This window comes from Pongo abelii, chromosome 5 (assembly GCF_028885655.2).
Source record: "Pongo abelii isolate AG06213 chromosome 5, NHGRI_mPonAbe1-v2.0_pri, whole genome shotgun sequence".
Taxonomy (NCBI): domain Eukaryota; kingdom Metazoa; phylum Chordata; class Mammalia; order Primates; family Hominidae; genus Pongo; species Pongo abelii.
The window spans coordinates 6,672,099-6,690,818 of record NC_071990.2 but is presented as its reverse complement, the minus strand read 5'-3'; the positions used below and the strand labels follow the sequence as shown (position 1 = coordinate 6,690,818).

The following is an 18,720-nucleotide window of genomic DNA, read 5'->3' as shown; positions in this document are numbered from 1 at the left end:
GTATGAAACGATAAATGACTTACATGTTAGAGAAAAGCTTTCCTTTAAAAACAAAAACCAATTTTTCTTAGTAAGAATGTCTAATCTGTGTCAGGGCTGTGGAAAAGTTCCATTTGACAACAGAAACCTGGAAGCCACTCTTTTGAGTACAGGCCTGTGAGCTCTGAAACAAAAGCACATCCCTTGGCTTTAATCTTGAAGGCTTTTCAACATCCTTGCTGCGAATGTTTCAACTAACACAGGCACGCCCTTCCTGAGGATCTCAGGGCTGTCGGAATTTGAGAAGATCTTTGATATTTTAATAAAACTGGCTTAGATTTGTCCCCTTTAAAAACAAATGAAAATGAGCTACAATCCCAGAACGGGACCTATGTAGTGCATGTATAGTCATGGCAGGAGGGGCTGGGTTATGGTGCATAAGCAAACATCTCCCGCCCCTGTTTACTTCTCTTTCTCATTATATGGCCATTATGCTTGGGGCAATGCCCTTCTTCACATCAGCCTCATTTCAGGAACCAGTGGCTGAGCAGGCACCATCCTTAGTTCTAATGGTCCCCAGGACAGAGGAAGATAATGCTGGGTGAGTCATCGCTGCTTTCTGGAGCTTCCGCCTAGACCCAACACTCCTGTGTGCATTGCCTTGGCCACTTCTAACTGCAAGACAGCAGAAAAGGCAATTCCACTGTGTGCCTGGGAGGAGAACTGAAAATCTGGTGACTTCCAAACTGCGTGGCCTGTAAAGGGTCAGGGTGAAATGGTGGTGCGGTCTGGTCTAATAGCCTAGGAGACCAGGGATTTTCTCTCATTAGCACTTGCCCTTAGGGAAATCATATAACCTCAAAGAGATTTCATTTCCTTACTCTTTAAGTAGGGAGTTGGTAGGAAGGGGTGGCGAATGGAAAGGAATAATTACATCTGTCCAACCTGCCTTGTAGGACTGTTGCATGGATCAAAATAAGGCAATGCCAGTGAAAGTGAAATGGGAATGAAAGGAGATAAAGTATTTTAATGATGGGCTGGTGTTGTCCAGGGAATTGCAACCCAGAGGTGATTTGGATGTGCAACTGCATTTTTTTTTTTTTCGAGACAGAGTCTTGCTGTGTTGCCCAGGCTGGAGTGCAGTGGTATAATCTCGGCTCACTGCAACCTCCACCTCCTGGGTTCAAGTTATTCTTCTGCCTCAGCCTCCCCAGTAGCTGAGATTACAGGTGCATGCCATGACACCTGGCTAATTTTTGTATTTTTGGTAGAGATGGGGTTTCTCCATGTTGGCCAGGCTGTACTTGAACTACTGACCTCAGGTGATCTGCCCGCCTCAGCCTCCCAAAGTGCTGGGATTACAGGCGTGTGCCACCAAGCCCGGCTCGTGCAGCTGCATTTATTAGGAAAAGGTTACAGGTAAGAGAAAGTCCTGAATAGCTGTAGCTTAAATATGAGAGAGACATTTGTTTCTCTCCCAGGTAAAAGGCCAAGAAGCCCCCAGTCCAGGAGGGGTTTGGCAACGCCACAATTCTTAGGACCCCAGCTCCTTCCGCATCTCTTCTTTGCCATCCTCCATGTGTCTCCCGGTCTTAGTTTGGGTTCTCTAAAAACCAGAGCTTGAGGCCAAAGCTAATGCACCAATACTTTCTTGAGGAATGCAACTCCAGGAAGCAAGAGGAAGGGGGAAGGAGGTGAGGCTGAGAAGGAAGGAGTAGAATACAAAGTGGTGCTTTACGAGGCTGGCCGCAGCTTTCAACAAATGCAGCTAATTGTTTAGTTTCACAGAGTGTCTCTAGAAAGGCCCACTGTGGCTTGGAATAATAAATATGAGAAGAAGGGAGAAAAATTTGTCTGCCTGGTCATATCCCCCACTAGTCAAATTGGCTTCACGGGGCAGCAGGACTCCACACTTCCGGGTGGCACCAGCTGGCATCTCCTAGCAGGGAAAAGCAGCTCCTGAAACAGCAGCAGAAGCGTCTGCACTGTGAACACAGGACCTGGGACCAGTAAGTGAGCGGGCACGAGTCAGGGGGACTCTCCACCTGCCCATCTCAGTCTACAGCCCAACAGGCCTGGTCTGGAAAGGCCGTGTGTCTACCTGAATGAGTAGATCTCCGGGTTTCTTGCTCTTCACAGTAACACGGAAACCCTGAGGCAGGAGGTGGGAGGCATGTGACGCGAGGTATGAAGCAATGTGCTGTTGGGTTGTGCCTACAAGCAACATGGGAAGTCAGGAACATCCGCCACCATGGGCCCAGCCTGGCCAGGCAGGTGAAATGTCATGGCACAGTAATCTCTGCCACAAGATGGCATGAAACTCAATGAACCTCATTTAAAAAAAAATAAAAACTCTTTCATGGTCTACAAGAAGGTGGTGATGTCAGGTGGTCCTCTCAGAAGTTTAATGGTGGTACTGAGCAGAGGAACCACACTTGAGCAGATCCTGGGAAGTAGATACACTGGCTTGACATATACTTCATATGCCAAAGTGGCTGCATGAGCTCCAGCCATCATGTCCACATTCCTGCTAACAAGGATGGTGGAAAGGAAAGATTGAAGTACATTGCCTTTATCTGTGGTCACTTCTAAAAAGTTGGACACTATGCGGGGCATGGTGGCACCGGCCTGTTGTCTCTGCTTCTGGGGAGGCTGAGGTGGAAGGATTGCTTGAGTCAGGAGTTGGAGATCCCATCTCTAAAATAAAAAAGAAAGTTGCACACAACATACCTGCTGACTTCTCATTGGCCCAGACTTAGTCCTAACGCCACACCTAGAAGTAAAGTGAAGGCAATATTCTGAGTGATGTCATGCATAGCTGAAAATTGGCAGAATGGTAAAATAGGATATTGAGACCAATTGGCAGCTTATGCCACAGCTGCCAGGGTTGTGAGCGCCTGAGGGGGCACTGCAGAGTGTGCCCAATGTGTGCTCCCATTTCAAATGGGCATGAGCCGGATGGGAGGAGGAGGAAGGGGAGTGGAGATAAGGGAATGGCGGTGTGGAAGAGGTTCAGGGGAAGACAGAGATGCAATAGAAGAAGGGAGAGGGAGGATACAGGCAGTGAGAAACGAGGGTGAGGCAGAAAGAGGGACAAGAGGATTGCCCCACCTGCAGAAGGGACTCGTTTTGTTTCTGTGGAAACCATGGAGTTTTTAATGGACAACAGATGAGGATGAGGATGAGGGTGGGTTCTTGCCGGCAGCAGCACCTCTGTCCAGCCAGGACTGATGTCATGCTAGCCTTGGCCTGTACCCTGTCCTCCTCCTGCCCCTTGCCCTAAAACCCAGCCAGGCAGACACTGCCTCCCCTTTTCTACCTCCTGCCTCCTTCCCCTCCCACACTCTTGGAGCAGGAAGTCAGACATATTCCTTCTGGGGTCCTGTGGGCTAGATTCACCCCATCAGCTTGGCATCAGCCTCAGGCTCTCCTATGGCCCTCTTGCACCTGTACTCTGAAATGGCCTTTCTTGTTTCCAAAAAGCTTCTGGGGTCCAATCTGCAGATACATAAGGTCCAATCTGCAGGACTTTATGGCCAAATCAAGGATCCCTAGCCACTTCTGAGGCACTAAGATTGCGGAAGGATCATAGACAGCATTTGGTTAGGACAGACATCACGATGGAACAGAACCGTGAAGAGAGGCGCCCTCCTCGCCTAGTGGTGTCCTGAACTGAAACTAGCTGGGTGCTTCCCCAAACCTGCGTTAACTGAAACCAGCCAGGTTCCTCCCTGCCCAGCCTCATTACTCATCTTGCCACATCTTTCTTCCTCCCTGAAGGAGGAGCCTGGCCCCAGGTGTGTCTCAGCACTGCAAGACGCTTGGTTCTCACCTGGCCTTGAAGGCTCACTCATGACAGAAGCATCCATGTACCCCTGGGACACGTCACGGGGTGTGTCCAGCACCAGGAAAGGATCTGCCCTTATTGTGTTTCCCTCCCCTGAGGCAGGGCAGGAGTCGGGCAGGGACTTGCTGGACTGTGAGGAGAAGCAGTGTGTCCTCACCTTTCCACCTTCCTCTGGCCACAGCTTTAGATACTGAATGATAACAAGGCTGCCTGCCGATCTCATAAGAGGGCATCTTGGGCAAGGCAAGGAGAAGGGACTTTGGAGTCTTGGGTTCAAATCCCAGCTCCCCCAGCTGCTGTGCAACCATGATGTATGACAGCCTCTCTGGGCCTCAGTGTTTGTATCTGCAAGATGAGGCTCCGACATAGACCTGATTAGGTTATGGTGAGGATTACACAATCCCTGCTTGAAAGGCACCTGGCCTGTTCTGAGTAAACCCTGTGACTCCCTTTAATTTCTGGTGGGTGGCTTGCTTGTGCCCTCGTGAGGTTCAGCACTTGGCAGTACCCCGTCACCTGTTCATCATCAGCAATGACGGACGCGATGCTTCCTCTGTGACAAAGCCTCATCTGACAGAGCAGGACTGCAGGGCTTCTCCAGGGCTCGGGGGGTAGGGACAAGGGCAGTGCGCACAGTTCCTTTTTGTTTGCTGATGCCACACTAGGCACGTGAAAGGGCTGGGTCAGAGAACCCAGCTTGGCCCACGCTGTCTCGGTTGGTGGCCGTCCTCACCTTCCTTACCCTTCAGATCCCGTAGGGAGCCCCTGCGGTGGTGCCGTGGACAGGAAGCAGCCCACCGTGCTTGTGGCTCATCTTGAGGTCCAGGTGTCACTGCATGGCCTGAAAAGGACTGTCTCCGAGCAGGTGCTCCCTCACCTCCCCTCTCCCAGTTTCTACAGCATCCCCTTCCCTGGCTCCTCGCCACTCCCTCCACTCTTTTCTCTTTAAACTTTTATTAAAGAATAACGTCCCTCAATTTTTTTCCCTCCAACAAAGAACAAGCCCAAAGATCAAGAACAAAGAGGACATCTTGACCGTGTAAGTAATGATGACCACTCTGTCCCCAGCTCATGGGGACCCTGAGGACTCCAGGTCGCCTCCCTATGTTGGCCCCTGATTCAAGCAGATGGTAGGGTGGTGTGTCCCAAGGAGCTGGGTGCTGATGTCAGGGGCCCAGCACCCTTGTGGAAGCCAAGAACGACACTGAGGGGGCAAGAAGAGACTGTGATGAGCTGAGTGATGGTGTTGTCCCCCAGCACACACAAGGGCTGGTGCGGCAACTGGCGACCTGACAGGCAGGGCTGGTCCCAGCAGGCAGGTGTTCATAGAAGGGAGAGATTTTTGGTGAGGAGTGGTAGCACAGTCATTCTCAACCCACTGTGTCTTGGGCGATGCCTGTGGGGTGGAAGCTGGATGATCAGGCTGTTATTGGGTCAATCTGATTCAAGGAGAGGGAGGAGAGGTGACGTGGCCAGAAGACGGGCAGGAGGGTGGACATCAAAGAATGCAGCCGGCCACCTGGGCCATCTCCCTTGCCTCCGCTCACTCATCCTTTCCCACCCCTGGGCCGAGGATGCGCCTCATTAGGTAGTTTTCAGATGGGTAAACTGAGGCAGGAGCCATTCCAGGCCCAGGGAGGAGAGCAAGGAAGGCACGTGTTGTAATCCCTGGGTTAGTTATTCATTCACACACAGGGGAAACTCTCCAGCCCTGCCACTTGCTATTTCTAAGAGGCTCAAATGTTCTGATTCCTGGCAGCAGCAATGTGGTAATGCTTCTTTCCTGTTCCCTCCCTGAGCCTTTCTTCCTTCATGCTTGGGGGCTTGGCCCCTCTTTTCTCCATGTATTTCCAGTAGGATGCCACACTGCCTGGAATTGCAACCACCCGCTGGGACCTTGTCAAGTTTATCATCTCTCACCACAGGTGCAGGAAGGAGGCAGGGAGCAGGGCTGTGTCGCAGAGCAAGGCCAGGGCATCCCACCCCACCATGGCTGCCCATCCCCATAGTCTCCCCCAAGATCAGGAAACTGTTCCACATTGCAGTAACTAAGTGCACCAGGCGTGGCTGCTGGTGAGGGGTGGTCAGGCAGCCCCTATGGCCAGCCTAAAGGAAGGTCACGGTTTGTGAAGGCATCTGGTGCCTCCCCTGTTCAAATTTCTTTTTCTCCTCCTTATTAGTTGAATCTTAAGAATTGACAGTACCATAAAACGTGAAACCTTTATTTCTGCTTTTTAAATGGAAAACTGGGCTGGGCACAGTGGCTCATGCCTATAATCCCACCACTTTGGGAGGCCGAGGTGGGCAGATCACCTGAGGTCAGGAGTTCAAGATCAGCCTGGCCAACATGGTGAAACCCCATCTCTACTAAAAATACAAAAATTAGCCAGGCATGGTGGCACATGCCTGTAATCACAGCTACTCAGTAGGCTGAGGCAGGAGAATCGCTTAAACCCGGGAGGCAGAGGTTGCAGTGAGACGAGATTGCACCATTGCACTCCAGCCTGGGTGGCAGAGTGAGACTCCATCTCAAAAAAAAAAAGAAAAAAGGAAAACCAAGCAAAAGTCACTGTCAGGGGACCTCCCACCCAACATACAGGAGAACACTCGGCAGAGCCAGAGGCCTGGGCCCAAGTCCTTCCACCAGCTGGCTGTGAAACTGTGGTACAGCACCTGTGTCCTGCCACCAGCTGGCTGTGAAACTAGTGCAGCACCTTGTCCTCAGGTCCTTGGTTTCCTCACTTGTAAATTCATGGTTCTCCACGGCATCTCTGGTCTTCAACATTATTTTGCATAGAGTCTCAGAAGCTTTAGTGTGAGCGGATGATATGGGCATGAAGCAAGGCACCCAGGAGTGGGGGCAACTACTCTGCTTTCTAAAATGCAAGGGAACCGGAAAATCCAGGAGCTGTGCCAAAGTGAGTGAGTATTTTCCTGGGCCACCAAAGTGGTCTGAACTTGTGTGGCTTGAGCTCAGTTTTTGTGTTTCAGATAGATTTGAAAACTCACTTCTCCCCATTAAGCACTGGAAGGAATTAGTCACCCTTCTTTGTGGAAGTGGAGAGATTCTCTGAGAGCTACTCAACAGGCTCCTTTGAAAGGTTCTCAGGACCAGCACCGTGCTGAGTGTGTGTGTGTGTGTGTGTGTGTGTGTGTGTGAGAGAGAGAGAGAAACAGAGAATGTAAAGGTATGTGAGGGACAGTGGGAGGAGTGAGAGAGAGACACAGAGGGAAACAGAGAGACAGAGATGGAGAGATGGAGGGTGAGTGAGACAGAGAGATATACAGTGAGGGAGATGGAGAGAGAAATGAAGAGACAGAAAGAGAGAAAGAGAAAGGAGAGGGAGAATGAGTGTGGATAGGGTGGAGGGAACAAAAAGATTAAGATATAGTCACCAACCTCCAGGGTTTACCATCATGCCAACAAATATAGCAATGTTCCTAGGTAGAATAGGGCCATGACAAAGGAGAATAATGGAAAGGGTGGTTAATTCTGGCCAGAAGAACCCCAGAAGACTTCCTGGAGGAGGTGGCATTTGGCTAGTGTTTTCCATTCAGGATGAGCTGGGTATCTGTGGGTAAGAGCTTCAGAGCAGAGGGAAAAGCAGCTGCAGAGATAGGACGCTGGCTGCTGTCTGTCTCTAAGCCTTGGGCTCCTGGGCCAGGCCTTCTTTATGCTCATTCCTTCACAGGTGGAGCAAGACCCTCAGTCCCCCCGACTCCCACCCCTCACCACCCGGGCTCAGCTGGGGCTCCCCCTCCTCTCTAGAGGCCACACTGGGGAAGTTGCCCTCAGTCTGCAGGCAGCGATGAGAGGAGTTTCACTTCACTCAGCAAAATCTTTTCTTAGAACCACAGTTGGCTTTTACAAAATTTTCTGGCCACATGAAAGCCAAGCAGCCAGTTTTCAAAAGGCTTTAGATGGCTGAGAAGGAATGTTCAAGGAAGGCTGTTGTATCACGGATGAGACTCTTTCCACGCTTATGGTTTGAATGTTTGTTCCCTCCCAAACTCTTGCGGAAACTCAAGCCCCGCATGAGTTTCCTCCACCCATGTGGTAGGATGGAGAGGTGGGACCCAAGAGGTGATTGGGTAGGCCGGGCGCGGTGGCTCACACCTATAATCCCAGCACTTTGGGAGGCCAAGGTGGGCGGATCACGAGGTCAGGGGATCAAGACCATCCTGACTAACACGGTGAAACCCTGTCTCTATTAAAAATACAAAAAATTAGTCGGGTGTGGTGGTGGGCAGCTGTAGTCTCAGCTACTCAGAAGGCTGAGGAGGGAGAATTGCTTGAACCCAGGAGCTGGAGGTTGCAGTGAGCTGAGATCATGCCACTGCACTCCAGCCTGGGTGACAGAGCAAGACTCCGTCTCAAAAAAAAAAAAAAAAAAAAAAAAAAAAAAAAAAAAAAAAAGAGGTGATTGTGTCATGAGGGCTTTGCCCTCATGAGTGGATTGATCCATTCATAGATTAATGGATTAATGAATTAAAGGGTTGTTTTGGGAGTAGCTGGCTTTATGACAGGAAGAGAGGCCTGTGCCTGCCCAGTCAGCAGCCTCCCCACAAGATGCCCTGTGCTGTCATGAGACTCTGCAGTGTCCCTACCAGCAGGAAGGCTCTCCCCAAATGCAGCCCCTTGGCCCTGGACTTCCCAGCCTCCAGAACTGTAAGAAAGACATTTCATTTCTTCTAAATTACCCAGTCTCCAGTATTATGTTATAAACAATAGAAAAAGGACTAGGACGCCATCTTTATGTCTTTTTTACAGTTGGGATGGGGAGGGAAGAGATGAGGAGGAGGAGACCCAAGTTGGAGATATCTGTGAACAAAGTGACATCCTTGAGGGAGTGAGCCCCCTTCACCAGTGGTGTACATTCTGCCACCCACTCATGTTTTGTTCATCTGGCTTCCACTGTCTTCCTTTGCCAGCCACAGTGTTATGAGTGCTGAGGGACAGGATGCGGAGATGAGGATTCCAAGGATGAATAGAGTGAGTTCTCTTCCTTTTAAAGTTGCAAATGAATGATTACTCAACCAATGTGGCAGCTACGAGCTGCAGTGAACAGTGCAAAATAGCAAGTTTCTGGGTCTTGGGGAATCGAGGAGGCATTTTTTTTAGTGTGGTTTTGCAGAATAAGTCAGCATTTATCCACAGAGACAAGCAAGAAAGATGTCCTAAAAAGCAAAGCAGCAACTGCAGGGGCCACCTAGGGGAAAAACCCCAAGTCCTAGTCTGTTGCTGTCACCAAATGTCACGTTGCCTCTTTGTGCCTCTGCTCAGCAGAGATCATTGTTGATGGAGCATTGTGAGGCCTTTCAGAGTGAGGAGGTGTTCTGCTCTGGAACTCTATCATCATCTTACAGAACATGGCGTCAGCTTCCAGGGACCGTTTGACACAAAATTTTGGTTTCCCCCGAGCACAGAACCTGGCACATGTTAAAAAACCTAATCAGTGCTTTTTGTCATGAAAGCAAAGCACTGTAATTCTGTGACTAAAGCACGACAGCTATATTTTGTCAGGTAGAAAAAGAACACAGGCGGTTGCCTTGACTGTGCTCAGAAGGGCGTACACTAAACCTATTACTATTGTGGATTTTATTTGTGAGATTTTATTTTTTTAATGAAAGAAGAGGTGTTTAACATGTCTTAACTGCAATATTTGCAAGTGTTCATAAGCCTGAAATGTATAGAACTGAACTGAATTTTTTAAAGTTAGGCATCGTTACCATGATTTCAGCAGTTGTTTATTGAGTAGGGATAAGGGGCTTTGCACACTGCATGTTTTCTCTATGTTTGGTTACTTTGATTTTTCCTCTCATCTCTATCTGAAAGTGGAATACATTTCCTCAGAAGCCCGACTGGAAGCAAGCATCTGCAAAAGCAACATGGACTTGTCCTTAATAGGAAGAGGAGCTGCTGGCTTGGGCATGGAAGGGAGAGCAGGAAGGCCAGGGGCTCAAAGCACAGAGATGGGCGCAGGGAGGCAGCAAGGGGTGGACAGAGTGGGTGACCTGGAGACTGTGAGGAGGATGTTAAAACTGCTAGAGAGAAAGCATGGGTGTGTTAGGCCAATCTTGCATTGCTATAAAGGCATACCTGAGACTGGGTAAACTGTAGAGAGAAGAGGTTTAATTGGCTCACAGTTCTGCAGGCTGTACAAGAAGCATGGCACCAGCATCTGCTTGGTTTCTGGCAAAGCCTCAGGAAGTTTCACTCATGGCAGAAGGTGAAGCAGGATCAGGCACATCACATGGCCAGAGGGGAAGCAAGAGAGAGGGAGGGAGGAGGTGCCACGCACTTTTAAACAACCGGCTCTTGAAAGAACTCACTCATCACCAAGGGGATGGCGTTAAGCCATTCATGAAGGATCTGCCCTCATGATCCAAATACTTCCCACCAAGCCCCACTTCCAACACTGGGGATTACAATTTTACATGAGATTTGACAGGGACACAGACCCAGACCATCTCAATGGGCTCGAGGCATGGAACAGATCATTCTTTGCACCTCATGCTGTCTTCATTTCTTCCCCCTCTGGAAATGAGACCAAACATGAAGACTGTGGACACTTTCAGGCAGGTGGGACCCCAAATGATGGCCTCTGGGGGGAACCATCTGTTACCAGGTGCCCAATGGGGTAGTGATAAAGAAGGTGAACCCCGGAGCTCAACTGCCTGGGTGCAAATCCTGCTGTTCCACGCACTCCCTCTGCAACCTTGGGTAATTTAGTCAGCCTCTTGGTGCTTTTGTTTCCTCATCGGTGGAGTGAGCAGTAAGAACATCTGGCTCACGGGAGGCTGCAAGGGACCAAGTGCATGAAAGGTTTAGAATAGCACCTGGTGGGTTGGGCATGGTGGCTCGCGCCTGTAATCCCAGCACTTTGGGAGGCCGAGGCAGGTGAATTAGCTGAGGTCAGGAGTTCAAGACCAGACTGGCCAACACGGCAAAACCTCATCACTACTAAAAATACAAAAATTAGTCGGGTGTGGTGGTGGGCAGCTGTAGTCCCAGCTACTCGGAAGGCTGAGGAGGGAGAATTGCTTGAACCCAGGAGCTGGAGGTTGCAGTGAGCTGAGATCATGCCATTGCACTCCAGCCTGGGTGACAGAGTGAGACTCTGTCTCCAAAAAAAAAATCAACTGGTGCCTAGCAAGGGCTCCACACCCAAGCATGGATCAATGTGCTTTCTATGACCCCTTAAGCCCATTTCCCCATAATACATTTTGTAGTCTCAACTTGATTTCTGACTACAAGAGAACCTGGCATAATTGCTTCTTTTGTTTAAATCAGTTACGGTGAGGTTTTGTTTGTTTGTTTGTTTGAAACGGAGTCTCACTCTGTCGCCCAGGCTAGAGTGCAGTGGCACGATCTCGGCTCACTGCAAGCTCCACCTCCTGGGTTCGTGCCATTCTCCTGCCTCAGCCTCCTGAGTAGGTGGGACTACAGGTGCCCGCAACCACACTCAGCTAATTTTTTTGTATTTTTATTTTTTAGTAGAAACGGGGTTTTGCCATGTTAGCCAGGATGGTCTCAATCTCCTGATCTCGTGATCCACCCGCCTCGGCCTCCCAAAGTGCTGGGATTACAGGCAAGAGCTACTGCGCCCAGTTACGGTGTTTTTAGCAGCAAGTAATACAAAGTGGCTTCTTCAATATGGATGTTCATGCTTACTTAGCAGGAAATTCAGAGGTAGATGGTCTCTCCAGATGTTTCTATGTCTCTTAATCTTTTTGCTTGATTTTGAGCCATTTAGGTGATCATCAAGCCAGTCTACCAAGGTTGAGCAGAGAATGGAGAGATGGTAAAAGCCAAACTGGCCCATTTATGAGGTGTGGCCGCCATGGAGAGGAATGATTTTTTTTGAAAATGAAAGCAAAACATGCCTGGGTTCATGTTTCCAAGTGAGCACTGTCCTTTGAGGTCACCTGGGAAGCAGGGCACTTTTTCCGATGTGATGTGTCACTCAGGTGATTTTGAACTCTTCTCCTGGAATATTCCCTGGAGGTAAATTATAAATCACATTCCTATCTGAATATGATTTTTTTTCCTCTTTTAACTTATTCAAGATGTTCTCAGTTGGACAAATATTTTGCAAGTCTTCATTGTAGGCAAGCAAGGGAGGAAACCACCATTTATTCATCCGTGACTGCTTTCCAGGGACTTTGCATGGGCTATTGAGTCACCTCACAATGACTTTGAGGAGCTGGCACTACCATTTGCAGTTTAAAGATGAACTAATGGGCATTCTCACGTGTGTGCGCCTAATCTCAGCTGGTCCACCTGAGACCCCCGAACATCCACCCTAGACCCCAGCACTGCCCCTTATCTGCTCCGACAAGATGAAAGAAATAATTATGAACCAGGAAAAACTCTCCAAACTACAGGGACAAGTGCATATTGGCAGGAAAGGAACTGCTGGCAAAAAGAAGAAAGTGGTTCATGGGACAGCCACAGCAGACGATAAAATCTTCAGCTCTCCTTAAAGAAGTTAGGGTTAAACAATACCTCTAGTATTGAAGAGGTGAATATGTTTACAAACCAAGAAACAGTGATCCACTTTCACAACCTTAAAGTTCAGGCATCTCTGGCAGCAAACACCTTCACCATTACAGGCCATGCTGAGACAGAGCAGCTGAGAGAAATGCTACCTGGCATCTTAAACCAGCTTGGTGCAGATAGTCCCACTAAGTTAAGGAGACTGGCTGAAGCTCTGCCCAAACAACCTGTGGATGGAAAAGCGCCACTTGCTACTGGAGAGGATGATGATAATGAAGTTCCAGATCTTGTGGAGAATTTTGATGAGGCTTCCAAGAATGAGGCAAACTGAACTGAGCCATCTTCTGAAGAAGATAAACCTTGAAGAAGTTCCTGGGAGCTGCTATCTTATATTATGACTGCATTTTAAGAAATTTTTGTGTATTGATCTGATGAAATCTAGATCTCTAATATGTTTAAGCCCAAACTCTTTGGACATGGCAGCTCTTTTCATCTTTTGCTTATACACTATTTCATTCTTTGCAGCTAATTAAGGTGAAAAAGCCTGGGAATAAAGTTTGAAACAAAGGTTAATAAAGTTCTTTGCCTAGGAAAAAAAAAAGGCCAGGTGCAGTAGCTCACATCTGTAATCCCAGCACTTGGGGAGGCCGAGATGGGTGGATCACCTGAGGTCAGGAGTTCTAGACCAGCCTGACCAACATGGCGAAACCCTGTCTCTACTAAAAATACAAAAATTAGCAGTGCATGGTGGCAGACTCCTGTAGTCCCAGCTACTCGGGAGGCTGAGACAGGAGAATCGCTTGAACCTGGGAGGTGGAGGTTGCGGTGAGCCGAGATTGCACCACCGCGCACCATCCTGGGCAACAAGAGCAAAACTCTGTCTCAAAAATAAAATAAAATAAAATAAATCCCTGTCTTTATGGAATATATATTCCAGTGAGAAGATGAACAAATGGAGGACCATCCTAGTCAAGTGACATTCCTAGTGACATTCACCAGAACAGAGTCACGCTTTGGATCCCATGTTCTGTGACTTCCTCTTCACCACGCTTCCTCCACACATGTAGCCGCTCAAGGGTTTCTGATGAGTGGGGTAGGTAGGAAATGGCACAAAAAACCACAAATGACACAGAACACAATGTGTGTGTAAGAATGTATGCATGTTTTAGTAAAAGGACTTTAGAGTTAGGAAAGATTCACTTTAGCTGAGTATTGGAGAACTTCATGGAGGGGTTATCACTGGACCTGCATAGGCTGGAAAGGGGGCCCAGCGGTGGGAGGGGCAGGGTCAGAAGGGCAAGGAGGAGCTTGTCTGAAGCACAAGGTGGGCGTGGGGAGAGGAGGTGTGGGAGAGGACTGGGACCTTAGGTTGGAGCTAGTTTGTACAGGCTGAAGACTTTCTATTCGATTTCACAATCACTGCAAAGCCCTTGCAGACTTAAACAAGGAAATACTTTATTCAACAACATTTTAGAGGGATTAATGTGACAGTGATGTGATGGAAAAGAGATCTGGAAGGTCAAGAGACCATTTAGGAAGCTATGAAAAGAGCCAGGACATAGCCTAGTGTTTCTAAGACATTTGGATTTCATGAACCAGCCAAGTTTCCCCTCAAAACTTAAAGAGATTGACCTAAGTGTCCCAATATTCTAGTTTTGCCAAATAAGAGCATAGACAACAATAACAATAACAACCACCACCTAGTCCCACTATCACTTTGTAAATAAAAGGACATGCTAGATTCCCTAAGCAGGAAGGATGTTGTTGCTGTGTAGACAGTATTTCCCAAAAAGGACATCTGGGACTTTATATTAACATATCATTTCTCCTCCCAACACTCACATGCACACGCTCACGTACTTACATGCTTGTTTTTCTCATTTCATCACAAAAAGGCAAGAACTTGGTTCTGGACATGCCACTGGTCCTTCACCCAGTTTCTAGGAAGCACTGCAGTAGACTATAACAGGGAACCCCCAAACAGCCCATCTGGAATGCACCTTCCCAATAGCTGTTGCTGAAGGACCACACCCAGGAATCGATGTTAATACCATGATTCTGCCTGGTATTAAAGCATTGAAGCTGGGCTCCTGATGAGGCCAGTGCAATCCATTGGCTGGCCAGTGTCCATTGAACCTCTCCTTTCTGAATCTGAGCAAGTGACCAAAGCTGTATTTAGACTGGAGAACAGTTGCACTGGAAGGTCATGAGGGGTTGGGATAATCATCTGGGGACATAAACAAGCTAGAAAGGCAGGGAAACAGGCCAAATCTGTAGAAAGAAATCCAGGTAAGAAACCACATGGCCCCAGATGAGGCAAAAAAATAACTGGAAGTACAGCTGCCTCAACACCTTCCCAGGTCTAATCTCATTTCCTACGAGGCCCCTTGTATTTCCATTGTGTGTCAGTGAGATGTGCCTCTGCCTTTTCATAACCCCCTTAGGTTGATTGGTTATTTCTTTCTTGCAACCAGAGGCTCGACTAGAATTGAATTCAAGACAAGCACAAAGATCATGATGCAAATGAAAGGGGCAGAGGGGAGTGAAACAGAAAACAAGTGAGTAAAATATGGTAAGGGATTAAATCGGGTAAAAAAAAAGCATCAAATATTACTCCAAGGTCTTGACCCAGGTAAAGTAGGTGTGTCGGAATCAGAAAACAGGAAAGCCAGGAGGAGTTGCCGGGGAGGGAGTGAGTTGTTGAGTTTGAGGTGCCGGGGGTGGGTGCCGGGGGTGGGCAGAGGAGCTATCCGGATCTCAGGCGAGAGTGACTACAGTGGGAGAGCGTGAGACAAGAAGGGAGAGCAAGTGGAATAAGACCAGCACAAGGACTTGGGTCTGGGCACTGGATAACTGATCTGGGAGGGGAGGGATTTGGATGCTCCCAAGGAGTGGCGTTGAGATGGTAAAGGTGAACGGAGGCAAGAGAAACCAGAAAAAGGAGCCCGGAGAAGATGAAGGACTGAGGCCCTGCTGGTTTCTGAGCCCCCAGCACGTGCTCAGCAGATGGCTGTGGAATGTATCTGAGGGAGAGAGCATATACTTGATGAAGAGTTCAGATGGCATAAATTGTGGGATGCTAGAACAATTCTCATACCTAGGGTCATGCCACTACTTTTTAGTAATTCTGGTATGAAAATTAGAAATGGCTGAGGTATAGGGTTTGAGGAAGGAGGAGCTGGGAAGAGAGAGTTAATGGATGACATCCAAGTACACGCCTGTAATCCCAGCACTTTAGGAGCCTGAGACAGGAGGATCACTTGAGGCCAAGAGTTCGAGATCAGCCTGGACAACATAGTGAGACCCTGTCTCTACAGAAAATTAAAAACAAATTAGTGGGGTGTGGTGGTGTGCACATGTAGTCCCAACTACTCAGGAGGCTGAAGCAGGAGGATTGCTTGAGCCTGGGAGGGTGGGGCTTCAGTGAGTGGTGATCACACCACTTCACTCCAGCCTGGGCAGCAGGGTGAGACCCTGTCTCAAAAAAAAAAAAAAAAAAAAAAAAGGAGAAAAGATCATTGCCCAAAATGAAACTTCCTGAATAAGCAATGGATTTCAGTCATTTCTATCTATTTTTCAATGTTCTGATGACCTTGTATTGAAGGACATGCAGGGTTTATTTCAAAAGGAGATTCCTGGGCCCTTGCCTCAATTTCCTGAATTAAAGTACTAGTGCTGAGGCCCAGAACCTGCCTGTTAAACAAGCTCCCTAGGTCATGCGTGTGCCCACCAATATGTGAGAACTTGTCTCCATTATCCTAAGAGGGCTGACTGTATTCCTTCACATGATTTCCTCTGGAAGCGCTGAAGAGTGGTTCTTGTACCCGTCTGTTAGGAAGAAAATCAACTATTTTAAAACACGCTGCAAATTTGAAGTCTTCCAGGCACCACTGGTGAGATAAAGGATAGAATCCAGTTGGTATCTCCTCTCCATATAACTAGGCCAAAGATAGCAACTAGGAAGGTTTTTGCTCCCGCCCAGGAAGACTCACTGCTGGGTCCCACTTCTGCAGTGCTTGCTGGCATCATGGCAGGGAAGAGGCCTGCCCCTCTCTTTCCAGCCTCCCAAGGAAGCCTCTCCACAAACCCTCTTTCAGAATCATAAGTGCAAAGTGACTCACATCCGTAGGACTCACAGTGTGACATCAGGTTTGTGGGCAGAGAAGGAAGGTAAGTAAGCTCCATTGCCTCCTATTATGGTGTGTGGTCTTCAGGCTGCAAATGTGCATGCCTGACTGCCTGAGCCCTTTCTTGGGATCAAAGTCATCTGGTTCCACCCACAGACATCATAGTTGCCCTTGCAAGAATGTCCTGAGCTGGCATGGAGGTGCATGCGTATAGTCCCAGCTACTCAGGGGGCTGAGGCAGGAAGGTTGCTTGAGCCCAGGAATTCAAGTCCAGCCTGGGTAACATAGCGAGACCTCATCTCTAAAAATAATAATAATAAATAAATAAACAAAAAATAAGAATGCCCTCAGTTTAGGGTTGAGTTTTGACAAAAAGGCATCCACATCTCTCAGGCAATACAAGAGCAACGAAACTGACTTTGATGTCTCTGTTGATGGTGTACACATTGCATCATTAAAGATTTTTTGGGCTGCAACCAGCTGAAGATCCCATGACCCTTGACTTAGAGCACTAGGAATGGCCCAGGGTGAGTTCTGTGGCTCTGTGATAACCCCAAGGGTCGAGGCTCTTTCTGTCTTGCTACTCTTACCATTTTTGGTATGTCAGCAACATCCTGCTTTCTAGTCAAAGATGACCACCGTGTTTCCTTGCACACCGTGGAAACCCAAGAAGGAGACGAGGGAGACTTGGCAAAGGGCTTCCTCCCCCTGAACCTCTCTCATCAGGGAGAGGGACCTTCCCTAGAGGCAGGCCTTGATCACATGGTGACTCCAGGGCCTATGACTGCAAAAGGGCACTCACTGCCATACATCAGGGTTCTGTTATTAATGAAAGGGGACTGGCCACTGGTAGGCCATAAAAATGTGTCCCACATGGGGAACAGATATTAACGAGTAAAGAATTCAAAGGACTTCATTTCCTCCCACCAGAGCATTGCACCCAGTGGAGAAGCATGTGTGGCCAGGGAGCAGCATGAAGGTGAAATCAGAACCTGTCCTTGGAGCACTCCTGGAAGTATGAGCAGGGGTGCAGTCAGGACAGCCTGACTCTCTGACCCTGTGACTGAGCCACAGGGGTCTCTTCTATGCGTCACTGTGCTTCTTCAATCTTGCCATCACTGTGTTGAAAAAGCATCCCTGGGCCTTTGTGGTGAAGCCATGGGCAGAGTATCAATAGTCTTTCCAATGTACCAGTCCCACAGGGACCATCCCTGGCTCCTTTACTTGGTTCATCATCACACAAAAAAGGCTCCAGAGTGATGAGTGGAGGGAATGTGTATACAAGCTGGGAGAGGCTTCAGGGATGGGGCATGACTCTGAGAAGCTCCACATGCAAAACAGGCTTATGATGGTCTAGGAGCCCAGCTTCAGAGAGGTGGGCAGCCGGGAGGTGGGCTGGGGCCATTAGGGGAGTGACTGACTGCAGGGGCAAGCTCAAGGTGAAACTTTGAGAGGCAGATCCCAAGGCCCTTGGATCTGGCCTGTTACAGCAAATGGAGGAGTAAGGCAGAAAAGTCCTCTAGCGCTGTCTTCTACTCTCTCCTCCAACAGATTTTCACTGAGCATTTGCCATGAGCCAGACTCTGTTAGCTGTCAAGGTTTCAAGGGAAGGTAGAAAAGACAGAAGCAAACCAATGATAAAGATATCCATTGTCTTTTAGTGATTTTCATACTCGCTTCCTCTCTTTTTTATTCTGTGCATCTCATTATCTAAGGGCTCATTTTGTACCAAATGCTTTTATACATCATCTCATTCAAATCTCTCTGAGGTTGGAAATGTTATTTTTGTTTTACAGCTGTAAAAACTAAGGCCAGAGAGGGAAAGTGAGTGACCCAGGGCCCCACAGCTAGAGAGATTCAAATCCACGGGGTCTATCTTAGTGACAAAGCTGGCACATTTCTTCCCCTCCTTGTGCCTGCTGAGGTTTTTTTGTTTTGTTTGTTTTGTTTTGTTTTTTGTTTGTTTTGGCTTTTAACATTTTACAATATTTGGCTATTTTTTCCTAATCAGGCAATATACATAAATATTTTAACAATCAACTAGTTTAAGATTCATGAAAAACAGCGTTTTCTTTCCCACCTTCTCCCAATTCTTCCTGCTCCCCAGAGGCAACCACTTCTGAATGTTAGCCAGTTCAATTCTACATGTAATAGGAGAACGGCAATTTTTATTGATGTATTGATTTGAGACATTTGGCATCTTCCGGTGATGAAGTTTTGTCTCTCTCTACTGGACACCATCTGCCTCTTCCAGATGTATTCTTCTC

General features: G+C 48.1%; 1 long non-coding RNA gene and 1 pseudogene across 1 annotated transcript in view; both read left to right on the top strand.

Moving 5' to 3' along the window:
• Positions 1–6,418: 6,418 nt before the first annotated feature.
• Positions 6,419–18,720, top strand: part of LOC129059866 (uncharacterized) — a 105,684-nt gene continuing 93,382 nt past the window's right edge. Inside the window, exons 1-2 of the long non-coding RNA XR_010140560.1 lie at positions 6,419–6,744; positions 13,264–13,419. This is a non-coding gene — a long non-coding RNA (uncharacterized LOC129059866). The remainder of the gene's footprint in view (positions 6,745–13,263; positions 13,420–18,720) is intronic.
• LOC100438250 (transcription factor BTF3-like) lies at positions 12,143–12,671 on the top strand (annotated as a pseudogene).